General features: G+C 35.7%; 1 protein-coding gene across 14 annotated transcripts in view; it reads right to left on the minus strand.

The window, feature by feature from the left end:
* LOC144580172 (uncharacterized) overlaps positions 1–13,084 on the minus strand; it is a 58,439-nt gene that overhangs the window by 42,697 nt on the left and 2,658 nt on the right. For 10 of the 14 annotated variants that reach the window (XR_013529269.1, XR_013529267.1, XR_013529266.1 and 7 more), the window contains exons 3-4: positions 11,279–11,404; positions 8,796–8,891 (exon numbers count right to left, since the gene is read on the minus strand). The gene's annotated coding sequence lies outside the window, so the exon portion shown is untranslated. Of the gene's footprint in view, positions 1–6,173; positions 6,310–8,795; positions 8,947–9,039; positions 9,081–11,278; positions 11,405–12,226; positions 12,444–13,084 lie in introns of those variants that run through there. The other 4 variants (XR_013529264.1, XR_013529263.1, XR_013529270.1 and 1 more) reach the window with 3 other exon arrangements.

The following is a 13,084-nucleotide window of genomic DNA, read 5'->3' on the forward strand; positions in this document are numbered from 1 at the left end:
TCCCAGCACTTTGGGAGGCCGAGGTGGATGGATCACGAGGTCAAGAGATCAAGACCATGTTGGTCAACATGGTGAAACCCCGTCTCTACTAAAAATACAAAAAATTTAGCTGGGTATGGTGGCACGCACCTGTAATCCCAGCTACTCAGGAGGCTGAGGCAGGAGAATTGCCTGAACTCAGGAGGCGGAGGTTGCGGTGAGCCGAGATCGCGCCATTGCACTCCAGCCTGGGTAACAAGAGCGAAACTCCATCTCAAAAAAAAAAAAAAAAAAAGGGATGGAAAAAGATATTCCATGCAAATGGCAACCAAAAGTAAACAGAGGTGGCTGAGTTTATGTCAGACAAAATAGACTTTAAGTTAAAAGTTGTCTCTAAAGACAAAGAAGGTTATTATATAATGAAAATGGGTAAATTCAATAGGAAGGTATAAAAATTATAAATATATACACATCCAATATCGAAGCTCCTAAGTATATAAAGCAAATATTGACAACCCCCCCAAAAAACTGACAGCAATGTAATAATAGAAACAAAGCTCAATACTCTACTTTTAATAATAGATAAATCATCCAGACAGAAAAATCAGTAAACAGTGACCTTGAATAACACTATGGATCAAATGGACCCAAAAGACATACATAGAATTTGCCACCCAACAGCAGAAGACTACACATTCTTCTCAAGCACAGATGGAAGTTTCTCCAGGATAACTCCCATGTTAGGTCACAAAATCAGACTTAACAAATTTAAGAAGATCAAAATCATACCAAGTATCTTTTCTGACCATAATGGTATAAAACTAGAAATGAAAAACAGCGAGAAAATGGAAAAATTCACAAATATAACAACACACCCTTGAACAACCATTGATCAAAGAGGGAATTAAAAGAGAAAATTTTTACATTGTCTTGAGACAGAAACAAAACACAATATACCAAAACTTATGGGAAAGCAAAAGCAGTGCTAAGGGAAGTTTATAGAAATAAATGCCGAAGTAGAAATAAAAAGATCTCAAATAAACATCCTACTTTTCACACCTAAAGGAATTAGAAAAAGAGTAACAAACTAAACCCAAAATAAGCAGATAAAGGAAATAAGAAGACTAGAGTAGAAATAAAATAGAGAATAGAAAAAAAAAACAGTAAAACTAGGCTGGGTACGATGGCTCATGCTGTAATCCCAGCATTTGGGAGGCCGAGGCAGGTGGATCACCTGAGGTCAGGAGTTTGAGACCAGCCTGGCAAACATGGTGCAACCTCATCTCCAATAAAAAATACAAAAATTAGCCAGGCATTATGGTGGGTGCCTGTAATCCCACCTACTTGGGAGGCTGAGGCAGGGGAATCACTTGAACCTGGGAGGAGGAGGTTGCAGTGAGCCGAGATCGCACCACTGCACTATAGCCTCCAACAGAGTGAGACTCTCTGCCTCAAAAAAAAAAAGACAAAACTAAGAGCTTATTTTTTGAAAAGATAAAGTCAACAACCCCTTACATAGACTAAAAAGAAGAAAAGAGAAGGTTTAAATAAATTAAAGAGGAAAGATAAAATGGATTTCTCAGAAGTAAAAAAGATCATAAGGGGCTATTACGAACATTATATGACAACAAATTAGGTAACAGAGAAGAAACGGATAAATACCTAGAAACATGCAAACTACCAAGATTGAATCAAGAAGATGTAGAAAGCCTAAACAGACCAATAAGAAGAAGATTACAGAAGTAATCAAAAACCTCTCAACAAAGAGAAGCCCAGGACCAGATGACTTCACAGTGGATTCTATCAAACATTCAAAGATAAATTAATACCAATCTTTCTTAATTCTTCCATAAAATAAGAGGGAATACTTCTAAATTCATTTTATGAGGCTAGCATCACTATGATATCAAAATCAAACAAAGACACTGCTAGAAAACTACAGACCAATATCACTAAAAAACATAGATGCAAAAACCCTCAATAAAATACTAGCAAGGAAAATCCAACAGCACATCAAAAAAACTACCTAATGAGTACTCTGCTCACTACATAGGTGAGGTGACAGGTTCCATACTTTAAACCTCAGCATTAACAATACTCCCATAATCCGTGAGCGATGGCTCAAGCCTGTAATCCCAGCACTTTGGGAGGCCGAGGTGGGTGGATTACAAGGTCAAGAGATCGAGACCATTCTGGTCAACATGGTGAAACCCTGTCTCTACTAAAAATACAAAAAATTACTGGGTACGGTGGTGCGTGCCTGTAATCCCAGCTACTCAGGAGGCTGAAGCAGGAGAACTGCCTGAACCCAGGAGGCAGAGGTTGCGGTGAGCTGAGATCACGCCAATGCACTCCAGCCTGGGTAACAAGAGCAAAACTCCATCTCAAAAAAAAAAAAAAAAAAAAAAAACTCCCATGTAACAAATCTGCACATGTGTTCCCTATATTTAAAGCAAAAGTTGAAATCTTTTTTAAAAAAATTACACACCATGATTAACTGAGATTTATTTCTAGGATGCAGAGTGGTTTAATATCGCAAATTAATAATGTTATACACCACAGTAGCAGAATTAAAAATAGATGCAGAAAAGGCATCTGACAAAGTTCAACATCCATTTAGTTTACTCTCAAAACAGTAAGCACAGAAGGAACATACTCCAACACACTAGAGGTCATTTGCAAAATTCCCACAGCTAACATCATAATGGGGAAAAACTGGAAGTTTTTTCTTGAAGATATAGTACAAGGCAAGGATGCCACTCTCACCACTTCTATTACTGGCTGGGCATTCTAAATATGAAACTCCAAAATTTGAAAGCTTTTGAGCAACAACATGAGGCTCTATAGAAATGCTCATTGAGCCATTTCAGATTTTGAATTTTCAGATTTAGGATACTCAACTGGTAGGTATTCTGCAAATATTCCAAACTCCAAAAAAATTGGAAACATTTCTGATTCCAAACATTTCAGGTAAGGAATTCTCAACTTTTCTTGAAAGTCCTAGCCAATCAATTAGCCAAGAAAAGGAAATAAAAGGAGTGCAAATTGGAAAGGATGAAGTAAATGTCTCTGTTTGCAGATGACATGAACCTGTATGTAGAAAACCCTAAAAACTCCATTAAAAAGCTGTTAGAACTAAAAAACAAATTTAGTAAAGTTGCAGGATACAAAATTAACATACAAACATCAGGAGCATTTCTTTACATCAATAACAGATATCCCAAAAGAAAACCAAGAGAATGATCCCACCACAATAACATCAAAAAGAATAAAATACTTAGGAATAAATAGCCAACATGAAGAAAGAGCTATACACTAAGAAGTATAAAACACTGATTTTAAAAAAAGACACTGAAGAGAAAATAAATGAAAAATCCTGTGTCATGGATTTGAAGAATTAATATTGTTAAATGTCCAAGCTACCCAAAATGATCTACAGATTCAATGCAATCTCTATCAAACTTTCAATGATATTTTTCACAGAAATAGAAAAAAAATCCTAAAATATTAAACCACAAAATACTTTGAATAGCCAAAACAATCTTGAGAAAGAAGAACAAAGCTGCAGCCATCACACTTCCTTATTTCAAATTATACCTGAAACCCACAGTAATTGCCACAGTATGGTACTGGTATTAAAATAGCCACATAGACTAACAGAACAGAGTAGAGAGCCCAGATATAAACCCACACAGTTACATGTAATTTATTTTCAACAAAAGTGAGAAGAACACATAATGGAAAAAAGATAGTCTCTGCCACAAATGGTGTTGGAAAAACTGGGTATCTACAAGCAGAAGAATGGAAGTGGACCCTTATCTTACACCATATACAAAATTCAACTCAACATGGATTAAAGACTTAAATGCAGAAAGTGAAACCATAAAACTCCTAGGAAAAAACATAGCGAACAAACTCCTTAACATGGGTCTTGCTAATGACTTTTTAAAATATGACACCAAAAACACAGTCAACAAAAGCAAATATCAACATGTGAGACCTCCATCAAACTAAAAAGCTTCTGTACAGTAAAGAAAATAATCGATAGAGTGAAAAGCCAGTCTACAGCATTGGAGAAAATTCTGGCAAACCACATATCTGATAAGGAGTTAATATCCAAAATATTTAAGGCATTCACAGAACTCAGTAACAAAAACAAGTAACACAATTTTAAAATGGGCAAAGAACCTAAATAGACATTTTTCTGAAGAAGACACACAGATGGCCGAAAGGTATATAAAAAGGTGCTCAACAACACTAATCAGGAAAATGTGAATCAGAACTACGATGACATAGTATCAATTCACACTTGTCAGGATAGCTCTCATCAAAAATTGAAAAGATAACAAGCGTTAGCAAGGGCGTGGAGAAAGGCAATCCTTGTACACTCTTGATGGGAATGTAACTTGGTACAGCCATTATGAAAAACAGTATGGAAGTTCCTCAAAAAAATTAAAAACAGAACTACTATATAATCTAACAATCCCACTTTTGGATATATATCCAAAGGAAATGAAATTAGTATCTCAAAGAGATATCTGCATTTTCAGATTCATTGCAGTATTATTCACAAGAGCCAAGAGGGCCAGGTGCAGTGACTTATGCCTGTTGTCCCAGCACTCTGGGAGGCCAAGGCAGGTGGATCACCTGAGGTCAGGAGTTCGAGACCAGCCTGGCTGACATGGTGAAACCCTATCTATACTAAAAATACAAAATTAGTTGGGCATAGTGGTGCATGCCTCTAATCCCAGCTACTCAGGAGGCTGAGATAGGAGAATCACTTGAACCCGGGAGGTGGAGGTTGCGGTGAGCCGAGATCACATCATCGCACTTACATTGTCTTGTCGCCATTGCTTGGGCAACAAGAGTGAAACTTCACCTCAAAAAAAAAAAAAAATCCAAGATATATAAACAATCTAAGTGACAGATAAATGGACTAAAAAGTATGTCATGAAGAAATAACAATACTATTTAGACATTAAAAGGAAGAAAATCCTGCCATTTGTGACAACATGGATGAACCTAGAGGATGTATGCTAAGTGAAATAAGTCAGACACAAAAATAAAAATACTGTATGTGCCTACTTATATGTGAGATCTTTACAAATCAGACTCATAGAAGTAGACAGGAGAATAATGGTTTCCAGAGGTGAAGAGGTGAGAGAAATAAGATGATGTCAGTCAAAGGGTACAAAGTTATATAGGATGAATAAAATCTAGAGATCTAATGTATAGCATGAGGACTACAGTTAATAATACTGTGCTATACAGATGAAATTCGCTTAGAGAGTAGATCTTAAGTGTTCACACTACAAGAAAAAAATGGTAATTATGTGAAGGGATGGATATGTTAACTGGCTTGACTGAAATAACCAGGTCACTATGTTTATGCATATTAAAATATCAGGTTGTACAACTTAAATACATATAGTTTTAATTTAAAAAAAAACAACTTTTTTTGAAACAGGGTCTCACTCTGTCTCCCAGTCTAGAGAGCAGTGGCAGGATTTCAGCTCACTGTAAACTCCACCTCCCAAGTTCCAGTGATTCTCCTGCCTCAGCCTTCCGAGTAGCTGGGATTACAGGCACGCACCACCACACCCGGCTAATTTTTGTATCTTTTCATAGAGACAGGGTTTCACCAGGCTGGTTGGCCAGGCTGGTCTCAAACTCTCAATCTCAAGCCATCTGCCCACCTCAGTCTCCCAAAGTGCTTGGATTACAAGTGTGAGCCACTGTACTCAGCCCTAATTAAAAATTTTTAACATAATAGAAGTACAATAAATATTCAACTGCAATCAGAACTATAACAAGGATGAGAGTGTCAAGAGAGTGTTCTAGAGGCAAATAAGAGTCCAAAAACATATTTCTCATATCTTTGGCCCTCTTGAGCAAGTTGAAGGAGATTTAAAAGATTAAAAATTTAGTTATATGGGTATTGGGGGTCTGCCACCTCCTTTTATGAATTACTGACAAGTTATATACCATTTTAGATTATTAAACTTTTACAATAGATCTGTGTAACAATAATGGCTGAAAGATACGCTGTGCAATAAGAAAACAATACTGGGTGAATCAGCGCAATAGGCATTCTAAGTATTCCACCACATACAAACATGTTAAATATATTTGTGTATTTGTAAAATCCTTAATCAATGGTTTTCTTGGTGGTAATAGACAAGACAGCACAAACTTACATAAATACATCAAAACTGTATGTTTTATCCACAATATATACTAAGCACTGAAGGAAACTTAGCTGTCATCTAGTTCAACTTTTTTCCCATGGATAAAGATGTAAGACTCAAAAAAGGTGAAATGGCTTTTTTTCTGTTGAAAAATAAATAAATGGCTAACTCTGGATCAGTGCAACTATGAATAATTTTCTTTTTACCTTTTTTTCTAGAATTATTCTATTATTTCTATAATGAAAATAGTAAGTTAGTTTAGAAAAAAAACTATACCCCAATATTCCTTTAAAATGTATGCATTTACCTGATCCTGTTTGCCAGTTTGTGTTCAGTTCTCAGCTTCTAAAGCCTTCATCTCACTGAGCACAATAGCTTATGCCTGTAATCCCAGCACTTTGGGAGGCTGAGGTGAGGGAATCACTTGAGCCCAGGAGTCCAAGACCAACCTGGGGAACATAGCGAGATCTCATGTCTACTAAAAATTAGCCAGGCATGGTGGTGCACACCTATAGTCAGTCCCAGCTATTCAGGAGGCTGAGGTGGGAGGATTGCTTAAGCCCAGGAGTTCAAGGTTGCCATCATGCCACTGCATGGCAGCCTGGGCAACAGGGCAAGATCCAGTCTCAAAAAAAAAAAAGATTAAAAATTTTTAAATTTTAAAAGTTCTCATATCACCTCAATTGCTCAACTGAGATTTCTTAACTACTAAGTAAGTGCAAGCTCAATTTCTCCTCAGAGTCTAAAGCCAATTGTAGGAGCTTTGGATACAATTTTACTAATTTACGATTTTACTAATCTACCCATCTTTACTAATCTTACTAATTGCCTATATCCTAATTCTGGTGAATGAAATCTATATTGACAATGTGTCTAACATTGGAGTGTACTTTGTTCTTGAAAATTCCATGTCCCAAGGGAGTCTAGACTAGGCTGCTAGAAAAAAATACAGGATGCCCAGTTAAATTTGAATGTCAAATAAGCAACATATTTTTGATATAAGAATGTCCCAAATATTGGCTATAACATAATAATGTCCCAAATATTGGCTATAACACATACTAAAAAATTAATGATTACCTGAAATTCAAATTTAACTGGGAATCCTCTATTTTTATTTGCTAAATCTGGTGATGCTAGCCTGCTCTCTAAACCTGAGGATTAAATCTTTAACTGGTTCAAAAGATCTTCAATAGATTACCAACCGCCTGTATGGATTTTTAAATGTTCTCTCTTCCTGGATTTTCTGTTGTATTCCAGCAGTCTGACAGATCATGTATTAATTCAAATTGTAATATCCAATACTGGCTACCTGTCCAGATTAAAATCTTTTACCTGGTTTTCTGTCTAGAGCTTGTGAAAATGGATTTTCTTCTAGCACCTGAAGTTGGAACAATGTCTAAGAACCATCCCAAACCACTGAACAGGTCCAGTTTTAAGGCCTTATTGTGAAGAAACTAATGGACTGGTCCTGGGGAAAGTAGCATGAATAATAAAATCAAAACTCTTTTTTTTTTTTTTTTTGAGACAGAATCTCGCTCTGTCAACCTGGCTGGAATGCGGTGGCACTATCTTGGCTCACTGCAACCTCCGCCTCCCCAGTTCAAGTGATTCTCCTGCCTCAGCCTCCCGAGTAGTTAGGACTACAGGTGTGTGCCACCATGCCCAGCTAATTTTTGTATTTTTAGTAGAGACAGGGTTTCACCATGTTGCCCAGGATGGTCTCTATCTCTTGACCTTGTAATCCACCCACCTCGGCCTCCCAAAGTGCTGGGATTACAGGCATAAAATAAAGATATTATTTCAATGTATTTATTAACAACTATATAAGAAGTTCCTCCTTTAAAAAAAATACAGCATCTTTATCTAATAGAAATAAGAATAGTATTAACTTCATATGGTTGTTGCAAGGATTACTGAAATAATATATCAAAGCACTTAACAATGACTGACATATGTATTTGGTGGTGTTTTCCCAGCACTTTGTTTCCAGAGTTATTTCCTTCAATATTGCCGTTTATCCAAGGCTATTAAAGTCCAACCAAAAAAATCCATATTTTTTTCTATCAATTTTTTTCATGCTATTTAAACATTAAACTTTGGTCCTTATGGCAAGAACCCTCACCATCTTTTGATCATCTTATTCACTCCTTGAGCCCCTACTGTTGCAGATGCATATGCATCTCAGCCTCCATTTTTCTTTCTTCTTCCATTCTGTTTACCTCAAAGCTGACTGTCTTACAGGATAAGAATGAGCACTCTCACTGGTTCTCGATTCCTACATATAACCAATACTAAGATATGATTCCTATGTATTGTCAATTAAATCATTAATAACCCATAAGCAAAATCATAAATTCATGGCAATAAAGATTGCCAGAAATTTCATTATCACATTAAGAATCTTTTGAAGCATAATCACTGTCAAATTTACATATTTTTAAAGTTTTCCATGCATGTTCTTAAGTTCTTTTATAAAACATGATTAATACTGATATAGTTACTATTTATAGAAATTAAATGTAATTCTATTTAAGAAATGAAAAAGTAAAGGAAAAAGGAAAGATGATGAGAAAGACAGGAAAATGAGAAGGAACAGAAGAACAAAGAAATTTTAAGTAGACTCACCTCCAACCACTCTGGCTTCTTTCAGATTTTGATTGAACAGAGTTAAAGACAGAATCCTGACTTCTCAGAGGATGAGAAACTGAAGGTGGTATTTGCCTTTCAAGGAAATATGTCTTGTTAAATATTAATGGTTTGCTTTCAAATTGAGAAACTAAGATATACATAGAAGAATAACATCAGTCAGTAACAGACACACATCCATTGGTTTATATTTTTCTACATACACAGTGTCCATTGTTTTTATTACAGGAGCCAACACTGGATTCATAGCTTCCCAGGCCCAATCTCAAAAGATATAAGTAACATAGATAAAAGTAAGATAGGTTGTATTTTTCAAAATAATAACTTCATACTTATTTAATTTGGGGGGTTTAAAAACTTGAAGGAGAAAAGAACTTGCATATACAAACTTCTTCAACAGTACTTTGTTGGAAAATTTGTCACAGCCTGCCTTATTAATTTTTATAGATGTCTTTCTTATCTATTATATTTTAAGCAAAAATAATTTAATCTGTATCTTTTCTACAATCAGTTCTAGTATAGTAACTGAAACTTTGTAACATGAATTTCATTTAATCCAATGTTTCTTGAACTTTTTAAATCCCACCAACAGAAAGAAATACATCATAACTCAGAACATATATACACATGGTGTGTATGTGAGACAGAGACAGAGAGATAGAGAAAGGAGGAAATAGAATATAAAACTTCACCATCAAATCTTATCCTTAATATGTGTGATACACTGACAGTCATGTGTCACTTAATGACAGGGATACATTCTAAGAAATGCATTGTTAGGTGATTTTGTTGTTGTGCAATCATCAGAGAGCATGCTTATGAAAACCTGGAGAGTATAGCTTGCTACACACCTAGGGTGTAGTTATAGCCTATTGCTCCTAGGCTGCAAACCTGTGCAACATGTTACTTCACTCAATACAGGCAACTGTAATATAATAGTATTTGTGTATCTACACATATCTAAACATAGAAAAGATACAGTAAAAATATAATACAAAAGATAAAAACCAATACACGCAAGAGGGCACTTACCATAAATGAAGCTTGCAGGACTTAAAGTTACTTTGGGTGAGTTAGTGATTAAGGGGTGAGTGAATATGAAGGCCTAGGACATTACTATACACGACTGTAGACTAAACACACCATATATTTAGGCTATACTAATTTATAAAAAACATAATAAAGTGTGCTATGACATCATCACAGCTACTATGTCACTAGGAGATAGAAATATCAGCTCCATTATAATTGTTACGGCACCACCATCACACAGGGAGTCCATCACTGACCAAAACATTGTTGTGCAATGCATGGCTGTGTTTTCTATCCTACTCTACTTTATTCTCTTCTATTTCTTCTTTTTAAAGATCAATTATATCCCAGCCCAACTAATGGATCAAAACAAAAATTTTTAAAAAAAAACAAAAAAAAAAAAACACTGATGTAGTCCTCTCTCTTGTCCAATACAGGAAAATTACTATTTCTGACAAATAGTAACGCTGGTCAGAGCCTGAAGTACTTCAGAAGGACACACATCAGGAGATACAGAGGACAGCCTACCAATGACCTCTGAAAACTAGAACTAAAAGGTTATGTAAACTCCCAGCAAGGGCAACTTAGTTCATGTGCCAGTTGAAGCTATAAAGAAGCCCACTGGACAAAGGTGTATCTTAGTCTGTTTGAACTACTACAACAAAAAATACTTTAGAATGGGTAATTTATAAATATGATACATTTATTTCTCAGTTTTGGACGCTGGGAATTCAAGGCCTTTTACTGTGTCCTCACATGACAAAAGGATCACACGACTCCCTCACACCTTTTATAAAGTCACTAATCTTATTCAAGAGGGCAGAGCCTTAAGTACCTCCTAAAGGCCCCACATCTTAATACTATCACACCAGCAGTTAAGTTTCAATGCATGAATTTGGGGAGCGGGGAGGATACACTGAGACCACGGAGTAAACAGCCAACAAATGAATGAGGCAAAATGCCCTAAGAAGAGAAAAAGACGACGGCCAGTTACCAGGTATTTCCAGGCGTTTGCACTTCCTAAAATCTATCTATTTTTTTTTCCATTTCTCCTGTGTTCCCATGTACACTTATCCCCACTCTTGAGACAATTCATGTGTTTCCATTCTTTACCACCAAATGTATAAGCTATATTATCCACATGTATTTTGAGAATGAAAAAATATTTTTTACAATATATGTTATTACTTTATTAGAACAAAGGTTCCAAATCTAAGATACTCCATTTAAATGCTAAGCCACCATTGTAGATAAGGAAACTCAAACTCCTGACCTGGAATGTTCAGAAAGAGCCATGTAATTTCCATATTTGGATAATGGAAAGAAGGAAAAATAAACTCTCTGTTTTCATTATAATAAAATAGAAAATACAATTTTATATAATCCTAGTTGGTATTTCGTGAAAATTTTTACCTTATTAATTTTCTTACCTGCAGGTAGAGGAGGAAAATCAAAATTGTCAGGAGTACTGATACGTGGATCATCTTTAAGTGGATTGGAAGTTAATGGCTGTTGGTTCCTCTTTTTCTGATTGAACAATGGAACAGGCAAACAGCCTAAATTGAATGTACCAATAAATTAGTATATAATAGACACATAAGCAGATCTAGTTGTAAAATAACTAGCATATAATATACATTCTAAATTTGCCTACTTCTATATGCTAATATACTTTTACATTTCTCTATCTTTGGATTTTTATTCTTTTTAAGATCCTGAATAGCCTCATTTGTCTCTTCAAAAACCTTTTCTTATCCTACCCTAACACTGTTTTAATTCCTCACATACGGAATTAATTCCCATCTCCTCCCTCATCCCCCAACCTTTCCAAATCCTTATCCATGTCCTGTGCTTGCCTATTACCATATTCACTGCAGGGGACCTCTGGAGTACAATGGAGGTGAGGAAGAACCAAGCTCTGAACCATGCTTTGAACAACAGTGCCATATCTTTTGGGCCTTGTTTCTCAAAGCTTCATTGGATGAAGATTCATCTGGAATGATTAATATGCAAGTTCCTAGACTCCACTGTCACAGATTTTATTTCAATAGTTAGCCTGGAACTCAAAACTCTGCAATTTTAACAAGTACCCCAGGTGTCTGTAATTATATTTCTTTGTGGATCATTTTGAGAATGCCTTAGAGAAAGTAATAATATCTGGTCCAAATAAGAATAAATACTACTACCAATTCCTCCAGATAGCAGATCTAGGACCTCAAGTCAGGCTAAAAGTCACAAAATATAAACTTTAAAACTTAGGGAACTTGAAGGGGAAAGAAGTTCAAAATGCTTGTGCATTGCTATAAGGCAAGTCAGTAGAAGAATCTAGATAGGACCCAAGATTCTTAAATATCAGTTCAGATCTCTTGCCACTTTACCATTCTCTAACTGGTCATCATCAATTGTATTACAGGCAAATACAGACTCTCTGAAAACTCTCTGATTGAAGGCTGGGAGAATTATGGGCTCTGGCATCAGACTGCCTGGTTCCGAATTACGACTTCAAAGTAGGTTTGAATTACAACTTCAGAGTATGACCTTGGGCAATTTCCCTAAACTCTTTGTGTCATTATGACATACACTGACAGCATAATGATTAAGAGCATGGACGAGGAGCTGGATTCCTAGGTTCAAATGCTGATTCTGCTACATCACAGATTACTTATTCAACCTCTTTCAGCCTTGTTTTTCTCATCTGAAGAACAGAAATGATTATAATAACCTATCTCAGGGGATTGGTGTAAGGAATAAATAAATATATATAATTAATGTCTTGAATACAGTTAATCCACCATAAATAACAGTTACTATTATCTTCGTTATGCATCATCATTCCCCTGGTTCTCATCATCCTTGCCCTCTGTCTTTACACTAATGAACTGGGAAAGCAAAAGTGATAGGAGAAGCTATAAGACAGAAGTGCTTCTGAAAACAATTTTGGCAAGTCAGTCACAAATACAAACAAAAACAGATCTATTTCTTTGTTTCCAGTTTAAAAGCATAGAATAACTCAAGCACATCGAATTTGTAGGAAAAACACCAAAATAAATCCAAGAAGTTTGATTTTACTCCCATATCTACCACTAAATGTTTTGTCTTGAGTAAGTTATTTTACTTTCTTGGGCCTCAAAAGTAAAGAGGGTAGACTAACTGTTCAATCTATTTTAAAGTTATTTCCAAAACGTTACACCTATAAACTATACAAGCTTTACATGATATACAGAAAATTGTAAAAT

Source organism: Callithrix jacchus, chromosome 18 (genome assembly GCF_049354715.1).
Source record: "Callithrix jacchus isolate 240 chromosome 18, calJac240_pri, whole genome shotgun sequence".
Classification (NCBI taxonomy): domain Eukaryota; kingdom Metazoa; phylum Chordata; class Mammalia; order Primates; family Cebidae; genus Callithrix; species Callithrix jacchus.